Below are 14606 nucleotides of genomic sequence, written 5' to 3'. Positions count from 1 at the left end.
TAGGGTACTGGGATCCTCATTTTCAATATGAATATGCCCGTTGTTTCTACTTACAAGTCACCATGAACTGGATTGAAGAACGCAGTTTTTATTCCAGCGTTATTGTTTCCCATTGAAACAGGAAGTTGGAACGGGACATATTGCAGGGCTTGTCCCTTTTGTAAACAGTTAATAGACTTTAGTTTACATCACAGCCAGCCATGAACATGATTTGTTTCTTGCTGTTCCAATCAGAAGTAAAAGAGAGATCATTTTATTTTATTGAGTGCAAATGTGTTACCTTTCTTTTTTGTGGAACACAAAATTAAACCTTAATGACAGCCTCAATCACTTACTTTTTTCCCATACAATTAAAAGGAAATTATTACTGACTGACAACCATAATACATTCTAATTTCCAGCAAAGGGAAACAGACCAACAAGAACTGCAAAAATGCTGTCACTATAATTCCAAGCCACCAATCTTCTCTTCAAGATGAAAAGATAAAAGAAAATTCAGCCAATGGTGTTCGACAAAGTGAAAATACGTTTATGTCAATAATATTCGGCAAAGGCGGTGAGATTTACAATATTAAATTATGCTCTCTAGGTAGCAGACTTCTTTTGTTTTTATGCCTGTAATATTGTATTCCTGAATACTTCAGTGTGACCCATACAAATGGAGATCCGAGAAAGGTGTGGATGGAGCCACATTAATTTATATATATATATATATATATATATATATATATATATATATATATATATATATATATACTGAAAGTACAACATTGTCGTCATGACGTTAAACATGTGACAATGTTGTACTTTCAGTTTGCACGGGTCCCGTGCAGATGTTTGTATGATAGGCAGTACAGCCCAATCACGAGGCGGATGGGCATACCATTTATTTTATTTTCAAGTACTTTTAGGGCAGTATCGCCGATATCGATACCAATACCGATACCTCTATTAAACTGAATTTTTACGAATTATTTTGATAAAATTAGTAACTTTATTTTTAGCCCCAAAGATTATAGTTATGGGACTAAACATCAAGGCTGCTTTGTTTACCCTTTACAAATGTGTTAGTATAAGCCACATATAAATGTAATGCTGTAGTAAAACAATGGGCAATTGTATCAAAATCTTGGTTACTGCCAAAAAGAAAAGAAAAACATGGTTACTACAGTCATGGTTAATATTACAGTAAATCAATGGGTATTTTTCATAAGGATATCATTTATTAACGAGGATTACAGATAATTATCAATGTTTTAACAACTCTGAATTTAAATAAGGCTGTAAAAATGGTCAAACAAGCCCAATATAATACATTTCACATCTAGGTTTGTCATTACTTGGTGTGAATAACTCCAGATGCTGGTTTTCTGTCATTAACTCAGGAAAACACGGATCCCTCTTTGAACGAGCTATGACTGAAAGAGTGAATAATGACTGACTGATGGTGTATTTTAGCATTTCTGCCTCAAGAGGAGCAGAAGAACAAATAAGTCCGGTGGCATGCAACAATTGTCATATAGTAATCAAGTTCTTCTTTCCACATCGAAGCTTATGAGATCCATTAATATTCATGTTATCTAAGTAATAAGATCACTTAAATAAATAATTCAAATTAATTTTATGTGATATTCTTGATACCACATCAGTATCGGAAGTGTCGATAATTTAGTATCGATCCGCCCATCCCTACGAGGCGGTATATAAAGATATTAGACTGCGCTGCACGTCCCAACTCCTCTGTCGAGAGAACTCTGTCGTGCACATGAAGGACATGAACCGGACACAGTAGTTTAATGTAACGTCGTTTCAACTGAGCATTGGGATCTCAGCATTTATTATTGTTTTGGTTTTGCAAAAGTTTTTATTTTATTTTATTAGGCTATTATTTGTATTGACAGCTAAGGATGGGCTGATAAAAAGACGTTGACTTCTATTCTGCTGACGTTAGTATTCTGCATAATAATCTGGAGCTCAGTCGGTGGATATGTTTAAGTCACTCCCTCCAGAATGGTTTCTCCAGGTAGGTCGTTGCTTGTAATTTGTCCAGGTACAAAATGGGTCTGACTGCTGACGATGTTTTAAAAAAATTATTGTCATGTCAATGTCAAAGCGTTTGTCAAATACAGAAAACTGACTTATGACCAGGGATTAAATTGGGAGTTTTGTGAAAAGGGAGAACCCTAACACCTCCCAAACCCCAAATAGCGGACCAGGTTCCAATACAGACTACACGTAAGCATTATGCCTATGTAATTAACTTGAACCTCTGTGATTTTTACACTCAAATTTAAAAGCTCACCATTTATACATACTGTGGACTAATTGCCAAAAACTCCGCAAAATAACAAGACTTCAATTATTCATAGATAATATTGTATATGTTTACAATCTTATGATGAATATGATCTTTTTTAATATTTAAAAAAAATAAACCCTAACTTTGTAAGGCGTAGCCACATTCTGGTTCTGTTTACTCCACCTCCCTCCAAATAGTCTCACTTTATCCCGCTAGATGGCAGTAAGTACTAGGAAAGATAATTTTCACCTCCCATCACAAAACGCCGATCTGAAATGTAGGTGGCGCTCAAACGCATGTTAGTCGTCACAGAACTGCTCGTCTATATACTGTACATTCAGTGTAATTTTCGGTTCATGCACCACCCAATTGTTTCATCGAATATCTCAGCCTCTGACTGGTTTAAAAATTCAATCTAGATGTCATTAGAAAGCATTAGATAGGTGTGGTGTTATAAATGTTATCAATAGTCCATAACATATATTTGCAATCATTTGTTAAGTGTGCTTTTCCTGCTAGATGGCATATTTTGTTTTTGACATCTAAGATATAACACTGGATTATTCACACAGGCAAACTCAAGGTTAAACAAGATATCAAGTTTTTAACTATTTGGGGCTTACAGCAGCAAATATCGGCATATAAAAGTGATGTATTTGATGTCTTACAGAAATCATATTTCACTTTGTGATTCTCTTGAAAATCTTTTGAACTGTGGTATTAGAGCAACAAACTGTATTGTCACATTACTGAGAAATGTATATAAGATTTGTCTATTTATTTGTTATTTGAAAGACTTTTATTTTCATGTTAATATATTTATCACATGACCTCTAAGCTTTCAAACAATACCTCATATGCCTACTTATGTATTTGGAGAAACATTATGGCCAATCACAGGTGAAGAGAATAACGCTGATCATCACCTAACAAGGCCACATGTCAAGGTTTGGGTAGATTAGATGGTAAGCGAACAATCAGTTCTTGTAGTCAACATGTTGAATGCAGGAAAAATGGGCAGGAGTAAAGACCTGAGCAACTTTGACAAGGGCCAAATTTTTATGGCCAGACAGTTGGATCAGAGCATCTCTGAAAAGGCGAGGCTTGGTCAGAAGTGGTGAGTACCTACCGACAGTGGTCCAAGGAGGGACAAACCAGAAATCGGCATCAGGCTATACCGTCTGGTCCGAACAGAGAGAAGGTGGCACAAGTCTCTGAAAATTGTAATGATGATTATCAGAAAAATGTGTCACAACACACAGTGCTTCACACCCTGCTGTGTATATGGCTGCGTAGCCATAGAAAAGTCAGATTGATGACCCCTTTTCACTCTCTAAAGTGCCCATAATGGGCACACAAGCGTCAGAACTGGACCTTGGATTAGTGGAAGACGGTCACCTGGTCCGATGAGTCCCGTTTCTTTCACATCACATGGATGGCCGTGTTTACCTGGGGAAGTGATAGCACCAGGATGCACTATGGGAAGACGACAAGCCAGTGGAGGGAGTGTGATACTCTGGACAATGTTCTGGTGGGAAACCCTGGGTCCGGCCATTCATGTGGACGTCAGTTTGACACGTGCCACCTGCATAAACATCGTTCCAGACCAGGTACACCCCTTCATGGCAATGATATTCCCTAACAGCAGTAGCCACTTTCAATAGGATAATGTGCCCTGCCACACGGCACACATTGTTCAGGAATGGTTTGAGGAACACGATGAAGATGATGAAGGTTTCAAGGTGTTGTCCAAATTCCTTAGACCTAAATCTGATTAAGTTTCTGTGGGATGTGCTGGACCAACAAGTCCGATCTACGTTGGCTCCACCTCGCAACTTAGAGGACTTTAAGGATCTGCTGTTAATATCTTGGTGCCAGACACCACAGGTATCACTGTTTTGGTGGCATGTAGAGGACCAACATCATATTAGGCAGGTGATCATGATGTTTTGGTGTATGTGTTTTACATATGTTGCCATATCACATTTCTGTATGGGACACAGCAAACAGCAGTACTGTGTTAAACATAATATCCTACAAGCTGACAGAATGTATGTAAATAAGGATAAAGAGTAAGTGGCAATAAAACCTGGATATGTCAATAAAAACTCCTAAATGTGTGTATTCCAGCCATAAAATTGCTCCTCCTATTTGTCAGCTATATGTAGTTTTTTCCTCTTTTATTTTTCCTTAGATTCATCAAAATGTGGATGACTTCAGCATGTGCTTCACTATGCACCTACGAGTAACCTCTAGGGGGGGGGGAATGTAGCAGCTCAAAAATTCCCCTTCTCTTCCTAACAGACCTGATGAGAGATCTCTTGGTTGGAACATGTTTGATACAAGAGCATATTTACTCAACTATTCCATGCATTTCCCGTCACTTCTGTATGTGGTGATCATGTTGACGAGACAGATCAAAGGATGCAGCGTAGAGAGTGTGGACGTTGTGAAAAAGATTGCAATGGAGCTGCGCAAAATGGTACTAAGTTGTCAAGATTTTAAAAAAATGTGTCTTATTAATTTTTCCAAAATATCAGTTAATTTGTTTGATAGATTAACATGTCCAAATCATTCTGTCTATGCTGTTCTTTCTTTCATGACAGGAAACAAATGATTACATGCTGTACACACCAACACTAGCAGATTATGAGGTATGTGATTTTACATGTTATCAGGTTGTTAAGCATTTGCTTGAAGGAGCAATTGAAGCTTTGACCTGTGACAGTGTAGCTTATTATTCTTTGGATAATTACTGATAATGAATAGTTTAATTGTTTTATAACTGTGGCCAAGTTTGTTTATGTTAAATTACAATAAAGGTGCACTCTGTAATTATTTTGTTTTAAATTCACTGGTCTTGGACCAGTTACTAATGCCAATGTGGAAGTCCCCTATTCACAGGCATATTTCTGGGTTTATAATTAATTGTTCCTTCAAACGAAAGTATCCGATAACAGGGGGTTACCAAGATAAAGTGAGTAGTTACCGGCTGGTCATGTGACGCCCATGAGGGTGCACCTCTATGTGTAATAAAACAGCTTTTCTAGAGGACTAATATGACTGGAGTCTTTATCTCATGTTAGTGTTCATCATCTTAAAAATATTTTTCATTAATACTATTCATTTCTTAATGTGTAAACCTTTTTTTATTAGCAAAAAATTAAATATAGTGACGCTTTAATATTACATTAATATTAAAGGTGCACACAGTAACTCTTTGTGTCTTTGTGTTATCTTGGACTTACACTGACACCAGCGGCTTGGATGCAGCATCATTTAAAATCAATAGTTTTCAGTTTCAGATGGCATTGTAGAAATGTAGCATTCACAGTCAGGCATGAATATTTTAATCAATGAGTGAAAGTGTCAAATAACAGGATGGTTACTGAGATTAAGCGAGTAGTATTCGGCTGGTCATGTGAATCTAACATGGCAGCCTCCATGTGTGGACCCTCTCCATGTAGAATAAAACAGCTTTTATAAAGTTACTGGTATGACTGGAGTCTTCATTTTAATGTGAGTGGTCATTAATTCCTCCATATATTGCAAAATTACAATTCATGTCTTTAGGAGTTAAACTTTTCTGAGGAAAAAATGTCTTTAATACATTTAAATCCTATTATGAGGTACTGTGAAAAGTGATGCTGAAGTGCCTGGCTCATAGATTTGTGTGAAAAACTATTCTGTTATAACAGCTGGGACATCTTAGACTCTAAAGCTTTTGTCCTTTGTTAATTATTTCGATGATCAGAAGTTTACGCAGGATTCTAATCTGAATACATTCCCAGATTCATCCCTCAAGTTAAGTACATTTTGAGTCAGGACCAAATGTGTGATTTGTGTAATTTGTTGATATTATTTATATTCATATACAGGCTGTTAGTCATTGTGGTATCTCCTTTAGCAGAACTGCTCCAGGTCCACACTTACATGCTTTGCATTGGAAGTGAATGTTTTGGTCCTTGAAATCAAGAGTGTGAACAGGCAGTCTAAGCAATTATTTAAGATGCTCAACAATCTGATCTTTAAGGTGAGTTAATCATCTGCATTGATGTTCATATCATAGTCTGCAAGCAGACTCAGAATCCAGTACTAGACAAGTTGCCTATACATTATGGGATTTAATAGTATACTTGTAACATTCGGGCAAGGAACAGAAGATGACGATGAAGTTTGAACCCAAGTGCAGGATTTATTAACAACTTGAAATCCAAAACGAAACAAACATAAAAAACTTGACTCGACTACATTACACCAAAACAATACTTGACAAAATACAATGGCAAACATGAGGGCTTAAAAACATGAACATGGGTAACCACATGACAGAGACTAAACTAATGAAAGTGATAACAAGGCAATGAAACAAGAACCAATGAAGAGACAGGACTATTAAACACTGGGAAAAGAGGGTCACATGACAGTCACATGACAAGGAACAAATAAGAACAAAACTCATTAAACATGGCGGCAACTTAGAAGATGGGACTTAGAAATCAAGTATTTTTCTGCCTAAATAAGGTGCATTTTACAGAAGCACAGAACAGAAGCATGCCAAATCTAAAACACAGAATGAGACGTTTTTGTCTGCAAGCGTTTTTAATGAGTAGATCAAAGCTGCGCTTGACTCTGGCACTGACGCCCTGATGCGAATATGAACACAGCTTCACGATTGCTGTAGGAAAGTGGATTGCCACTGTCTACCGGCAGACTAATATTGTGGAGGATGAGAATTTAAGAGATGCAATACCCATTAATTATTTTAATTAGTCTTACTCCAACTTAATCTTTCTGTTACTTTAACAGCTTCTATAGCATTACGCGTTAGCAACAGGAAGGAAGTGCGTAATGAAGAGTCATTGCACATCACAACACAGCAGATCAATTAGGGGTAAGGACAATTTAGATAGCTAAAATAATTTTGACTAGTCAAAACTGAATTACAGGTTTCTCTAATCATCTTTGTGGATGTGTGGCGCGACAAGTGACGAAATCTGTGACGTCATTACAGATATCTTAAATGGAATTTCGACTAGGCAAAATATTAACAGATATCTTTTATGTTCTTTCTTACTAATCAAATTATAATTGCAGATATATCAAATTAGCAGTCTGACTAGTTAAATTATAATTGTGACTCGTCAAAATGCAATTTTAGATATCTAAACTATAATTACGGATAGTTAGACAAAAGCTTTAAAAGCCAAAATTTGCTCGCTGGTCCCCGGACAGTTGCCTAGTCCTCAGCCACTCCTCCCCGGGCGGACAGCAGCGAGTCCTCCAACCCCTGGTAGACGGAATGGCTCCTCCCCTTCCTGGCAGAAGCAGCAGTTCCTCTGACTCCTGGCAGCAGTGAGGACTCCATGACAGACCATCCCTCCTCCTTCCCAGGTTTCAGCACCAATGTAATGGGTAAGGAATGGGCAAGGAGGAGGTTGGAACTGGCAGAACAATCATAAAATACATAGACACACGCAGGCACACATAGTGGCCGTGTGTGTCTCTCTCTCCCACTGACTAGATAACTAGTATCCTCACGGCCCGGCCACGCTCTCCTCCTTGTCACAACTCCTTAATATTCCCTTAAGATATTGATGTTGTGTTGTTGGATTGCAATTCAGTAGACTAAAAGTGTTATGTGATACAATTTACAAGGAACAAAAGCAGCTTCAGACTTTTGTGGTTCCTGTGGTCATGTGGTCTTCATGCAAGCACTCGGTAATCTTTGACTTGATTTAGAAATAATAAAGTTGTAAATGCAGTACAGTGAATCAGTTTAGCTACAGTCAATTTCCTAAAATGACATTCTAATGCACTTGTAATGACACTTTATCTACTGTGAAGTAATCTGATTACATAATACTATGTTAAGTTACAGGACAAAAGGAAACCATGTCCAGACTGTGAGCTCTACAGAGAGGAAAGAGCAGAAACTTTTTTGGAAACCCTGCAAAATGTTTTACAAAGGATGAATGCGGAAAGAAAATGTGCTCAAAGGAAAGTTAAGAGACATTTAGAGATGTTATAAGAGAACATTAAGATATTTATCTTCCCCCTTTGTTGAGCTTTGTAGTGCTGTTGGAGAAGCACCAAATGCTAAGCTAGATCGCACAATAAGATATCCAGTCTGTATTTCAATGTGCAAATATATATTTTCTTAAATAAAAAAATATTTTCATAGCATATTTGTCACAATTGTCTGCTTTTACAACAAAGTACCTCCTTGAGCATTTATTACATTATTTGTTCATCTGCTCGTATTTGATAATTTGCTCTCCATGTATCATAACTGTGGTGTTAATAAATACATTGTTGGTTAGAGAATTATTTTTTATTCCACTAACCTGGTGGCCTTTTTAATAAAAGGTGCACCACTTTTACATGTTTTTCTATAATGACTAAAATCTTGACCATAATAGGTTTAATGTATCTTAAAAGGAATACCAAAAAATAAAATAAAAATTATTTTTTTTACAAAATCTTCATGCAGGTCTTTTTCATATTAACAATTAACAGTGATCACAGCTCCAAAAATGACAAAAAAAGACACCAAAAAGGCAACATAAAAGTAGTCCATATGAATTGTGTGCTATGTTCTACAGTGTTCTAAAGTCATACGATAGCTTTTTGTGAGGAACAGACCAAAATGTAAGTGTCACGAACACCGACGAGGGCGTCTCCCTCCCGGGCCTGCGGAGATTGCACTTGCCCGAGTACTGACTGCCCTGATTGTTCCCAGCTGCCTCTCATTACCCCTGTGTACTTAACCGTGCCTGTGAATTCCTTCCTCGCGAAGTCTTGTTAGCCTCGGCCACATTACTGAGCGTGTTTGCCCCTTAGTCTTGTTATCCTGTGTACCAACCTAGCCTATTTTCCCGACCTCGATAGTTTGCCGCCTGCCTAGTTTATTCCTGCCTGTTCTGTTTCATTCCTACTGACCGCCAGAGGCAGTGCAAAGCACTAGTGGATAAATCGCTGCGCCAGCTAGATAGATCGAGAAAAATATAACAACAAAGTCACGTCATGACGCAGACCGAGACGCAAGGATATAACCCACAGCGACTCGGTGCCCAGCCTCTTTCGCTTTCTCGCTTTTGATAGGTCGTTGTTTTTCACGCTGTCCCGTGCAGCTTTCCTGAGTTGCGAGGATTCGCCCTCTCAAGCTGTGACAGCGCGCTCTACACTATCATCAGGACGGATATCTTGGATTTTTCCCCATTACGTGAGTGTATACAATTATTGTGGTTGTGTCGGCGATACTCTGTGCTTCACGGTACTATCCGGTGGCTGGTTTCGACCGCGCTTAGGTTAGCGTCCACCGCATACCTATAACGTTATGTCTGTTTTCACATCTTAGATTAATTGTATACTTGCCATTGTGCTTGTCATCGCATGCCTCGTGGTTCTATCCAAAGGCAGACTTGACTTTATGTACTTGTAAGAGCGTTTCATTATAGAATTTTCGGTGGGTGTTATTACAGTTATAAGTGCCTACGGTGCTAACCGAGGACGTGTTATTGACGGAGTCATGGATCATAGCTCTGTCATCTCCGTCTCAAGATGCAAGTTGTGTCCGAATACACTTCTTCCCGACGACGGACACGATCGTTGCCCATCATGTTTAGGCGCTCAACATCTAAAGGAGGCCCTGACTGATCCGTGTTTGCAATGTAGTATGCTACCGATGTCAGAGAGACAGCTTCGCCTTGCTGAGTTAGACATTAATTCGCCTGTTTGCCTCGCGACAACAGCCGCGACAGCTCAAAAGCGTCGCGCGTCAGCAGCGGCCGGCGCTCCGCAGAGCAAAAAGAAATCTGTAATACAGATAGACACTTCAGAACACTTGTTATCGAAGACGGTAGCGTCTCTCTCTTCAGAAATGATGGAGATGAAACGTCTTCTTCAGTCTCTACAACCCCCAGTGTCGGCCCCACATACTGAGAAAACACCAGTGGATGAGAGTGATTTCCAACCCCCACATGCTATAGATTTTGACGCTCTCTCCATGAGCTGCTCTAATTCACATTTTCTTGATGGAGAATCGGTGGAACCTGACATACAACCCACCCTCCCAAACGATGTTTTTTCTAACCTATATGCTACAGGTGGCTCGAGCGGTGGGTCTGTACATTCATCGGGCGCAGGCCCATCTTCTCCAGATGATGTGTTATCTGTTCTGCAGATGGCAGTGGCTCGCTTGGGTCTTGACAAATCACCTGTCCAACCCATTCAAACCAATGTGTTCTTCAGACAAGCTGCTGATAGTAATGTGTTCACAATGCCACCGTGTAAGGATTTTGTGACAGAATTCTCCAGTGCACTTACCAGTCCCAATGTGCCTAAGAGGAGGTCAAAGACAGCCCGCACTCTTGCCACAATGGCTGAGGCTGACTCCATTGGGGTAGGACGGGCACCTGCAATTGAACAGCCAGTTGCAGCTTTGGTTGTATCACCAGATGAGGCTCTAAGAGGCAATGTACGCTGCCCAAGTGCACAATGCGGACGTACTGACACTTTCTTAAAGAAGGCATACGAGTCGGTAGCCTATATAACTCGAGCTGAGAATACTATCTGCCAGCTGCTCCTTGCCTGCAGCAACACATTAGTGTCAGCGAGTGTTGACGCTTCTGCATCGCAGTTCTTACAGACGGCTCTGTTGACTATGGGTCATGTGACTCGGGAACTTGGGACACTTTCAGCGACCCTCCTAACAGCCCGGCGTCAGGTATGGCTTGCTCAGGCAAAGCTACCTGAAGATTGTAAGAAGACACTGAGAGAACTGCCAATTGTACCAGGACATCTTTTTGGCCCCAATGTTTCTGAGGTATTGGAGAAGAGAATGAAGTTGTCAGAAGCCACACGACAACTGACTCAGGTTCCACGAGCACCACCTTTTAGAGTGCCTCTGACTCGGCTCGCCCACACTATCTGGGCTCAGAGCATCGAGTGCGGCAGCCGGACATTTCTCAGCTTCAGGCTCCACGGCAGCATAGAGGTGCAGAGGAGGCTCAGGGACGTCGCCCGCTTCACCGTCACCAGCAGGGGAGACCACGTCAGCGCCCCCACGGGTCCTAAAGGCAGAGGCCAAAAACCCTGAAGCTATGGGGCCGGTGGTCGGTCGTTTCACTGTCCAGCATCTACATTACTGGGAAAATACAGTGTCCGACCCCTGGGTTCTGGCGACTTTGAGCAGAGGATACACTCTACAATTCCGACACCGGCCTCCGAAGTTTTCAGGAATCTTTCCGACAGTTGTCAAAGATGTAACCAGTTCAATGGCCCTTTCCTTAGAAATTCATTCACTGTTACTGAAAGGAGCCATAGAAAAGTTCTTCCCTCAGTCAGAGGGACGGGTTTTACTCCACGTACTTCCTTGTTCCAAAGAAAGATGGAGGTTTTCGTCCAGTTCTGGACCTGAGACGCCTAAACGTGTTCTTGAAGTCTCTTCCTTTCCGAATGTTACGCACAGTCGACGTTCTTCGATCTGTGACGTAAAGGAGACTGGTTCGTGAGTGTGGACTTGAAGGACGCTTACTTCCATGTTCCCGTTGCTCCCCACCACAGGAAGTTCCTAAGATTCAGCTTTCGAATCAAGCCTATCAGTTCAGAGTTCTACCATTCGGTCTATCTCTGGCTCCTCGTGTTTTCACAAGATGCATGAGTGCGGCCCTGTCTCCTCTTTGGTCCAAGGGCATGAGGATTCTGCCCTATTTAGACGATTGGCTGCTCTGTGCCCCAACAAGACGGCATGCGTTACACAACACCAGGATTGTGCTGGAACATATCCAGAGGTTGGGCCTTACTGTGAACGGCACAAAGAGCCATCTGGTTCCAGTACAGACCATAACCTTCATAGGAATAACACTCAATTCAATCACAATGTCTGCCACATTGTCTCACGCACGAACAGACAATATTTGTCAGTTACTGACTCGTTTCGGTCAGGGGACAAAACTTACTTATGGTGTTCTTCTGCAACTAATGGGGATGTTAGCGGCGCTGCACCCGTGATCCCCTTGGGCTTGCTTCACCTCAGGCCTCTTCAGAGGTGGAGCAACAGCTTGGGGCTAGATCCAGCAAGACATCGCCATTGTATGATTGTCGTTTAGCCGCCTGTGTCCGTGCATTGAAACCCTGGAAAAGGTAACATTTCTAAAAGCCGGTGTGCCTCTAGGGGTGGTACCCTCTCGCCGGAAGTGATCACGACAGATGCTTCACTAACAGGATGGGGGCAACGTGGAACCAGAGGGGAATTGGTGGTCACTGGTCACCCAGGGAGGCCTTAGAACATATCAACATCCTGGAGTTGAAGGCAGTGTACTTAGCTCTACAACACTTCTTACCAAACCTGATGGGTCGTCATGTGCTTGTCCGGTCCGACAACACGTCGACGGTCTTTCATTTGAATCATCAGGGCGGCACCAGGTCTCTTGCATCTTTAATGCTAACTCGCAAGATCCTCACATGGTCTCAGGGCCGGCTGGCCTCATTAAGGGCAGTTCATCTTCCGGGATTGGACAATCAAGTGGCAGATGCTCTGTCCAGGGATCTGCTGCTCCCGGGAGAATGGAGACTTCACCAGGATGTAGTGCAGTTGATTTGGCAACAGTTTGGCAAGGCAGAGGTCGACCTGTTTGCATCAGAAATGACCACTCATTGCCGCTTGTGGTTCGCGAGAACCGAGATGTCCAGCCCGTTGGGGTAGGATGCTTTAGCCCACAAATGGCCGAAGTTGCCTATTGTATGCGTTCCTCCATTTCCACTTCTGTGGGAAACATTACATCAGTATATTCCTTTACAAGCACAGGGTGCTTTTAGTGGCACCTCGATGGCCATCCAGGCTATGGTTTCCTCTCCTTCTGAGTCTGTTGCAGGGCTGAACCATGGCAGCTTCCCACCAGACGGGACCTTCTTTCTCAGATGAACGGCCGTGTTTGGCACCCAGATCCAACTCGTCTTCAGCTCTGGGTTTGGCCCTTGGGTCCAGATCACAGTTAATGGATTGTGAACCAGCAGTAGTGAACACTATCGGCAACGCTAGGGCTCCTTCAACACGACAGCTTTATGCTGCTCGTTGGAGGATATTTTCTTCTTGGTGTGGGGATCAAGGAATTGACCCAGTTCACTGTACTGTGCCGACAGTTCTGAGTTTCTTGCAGCATCTATTTGACAACAACAGGGCGGCCTCCACTTTAAAAGTTTATGTTGCTGCCATATCGGCTTATCACGACCCAGTTTGTGGTGCATCCCTTGGGTCTCATAACCTTGTTTGTAGTTTTCTAAAGGGAGCGAGGCGTTTGAAGCCTGTTCGTTCTACTCCCTTTCCTGTGTGGGACTTACCGCTTGTTCTAGAGTCCCTTTGTACATTACCATTTGAGCCGTTAGCTGTTGCAGATATTAAGTGGTTGTCCTTAAAAGTGTCTTTTTGTTGGCCGTTGCTTCCACTAAACGCGTTGGTGAACTTCATGCCTTGTCAGTGAGCGATATGTGTTTACGCTGGTTACCAGAGGATTCTGGGGTCATTCTTCGGCCTAATCCAGCCTTTCTCCCTAAAGTTTTGTTACCACAATTTGTGAATCAGTCTATTCATCTGGCTGCTTTTCAGCCACCTTCCAATCACACAGATATAGATGGGGGGTCTCATCTTCTGTGTCCTGTACGAGCTTTAAAGTGCTATGTTAAGTCTACCGCTTCTTTCAGACAAACGGATCAGTTATTTGTCTGTTATGGTGAGGTACGCAAGGGTGCACCTTTGTCCAAACAGAGGTTATCACGCTGGATTGTCGAGACGATAAAGTTGGCGTACAATAAATCTCATCTGCCCTTACCAGGGGGTGTTACTTGTCACTCCACGAGGGCCGTGTCTTCATCCTGGGCCACTTTACGGGGAGTGTCCTTGGCAGATGTCTCGCGAGCTGCTACCTGGTCTTCTCCATGTACCTTCGCGAGGTTCTACAAGGTTAACGTGGCTGCTTCCCATGATGTGAGCTCTGCAGTCCTTCTGGAGCAACCCTGATGTTACAGGTGGGTGGCATTCCTCATGACTGTGTTGATATGCGTCATCCACTAGTGCTTTGCACTGCCTCTGGCGGTCAGTAGGAATGAAACAGAACGCTAGTTACGTATGTAACTGTGGTTCTGTGAATTCGGATGACCGCCAGAGTCCTCGGCACTCGGAATGCGCGAGAAAGCATTCTGAGGCTGGGCACCGAGTCGCTGTGGGTTATATCCTTGCGTCTCGGTCTGCGTCATGACGTGACTTTGTTGTTATATTTTTCTCGATCTATCTAGCTGGCGCAGCGAT

This window comes from Xyrauchen texanus, chromosome 36 (assembly GCF_025860055.1).
Source record: "Xyrauchen texanus isolate HMW12.3.18 chromosome 36, RBS_HiC_50CHRs, whole genome shotgun sequence".
Lineage (NCBI taxonomy): Eukaryota > Metazoa > Chordata > Actinopteri > Cypriniformes > Catostomidae > Xyrauchen > Xyrauchen texanus.
The sequence above is the reverse complement of the archived record's forward strand: the minus strand, read 5'-3'. Positions refer to the sequence as shown.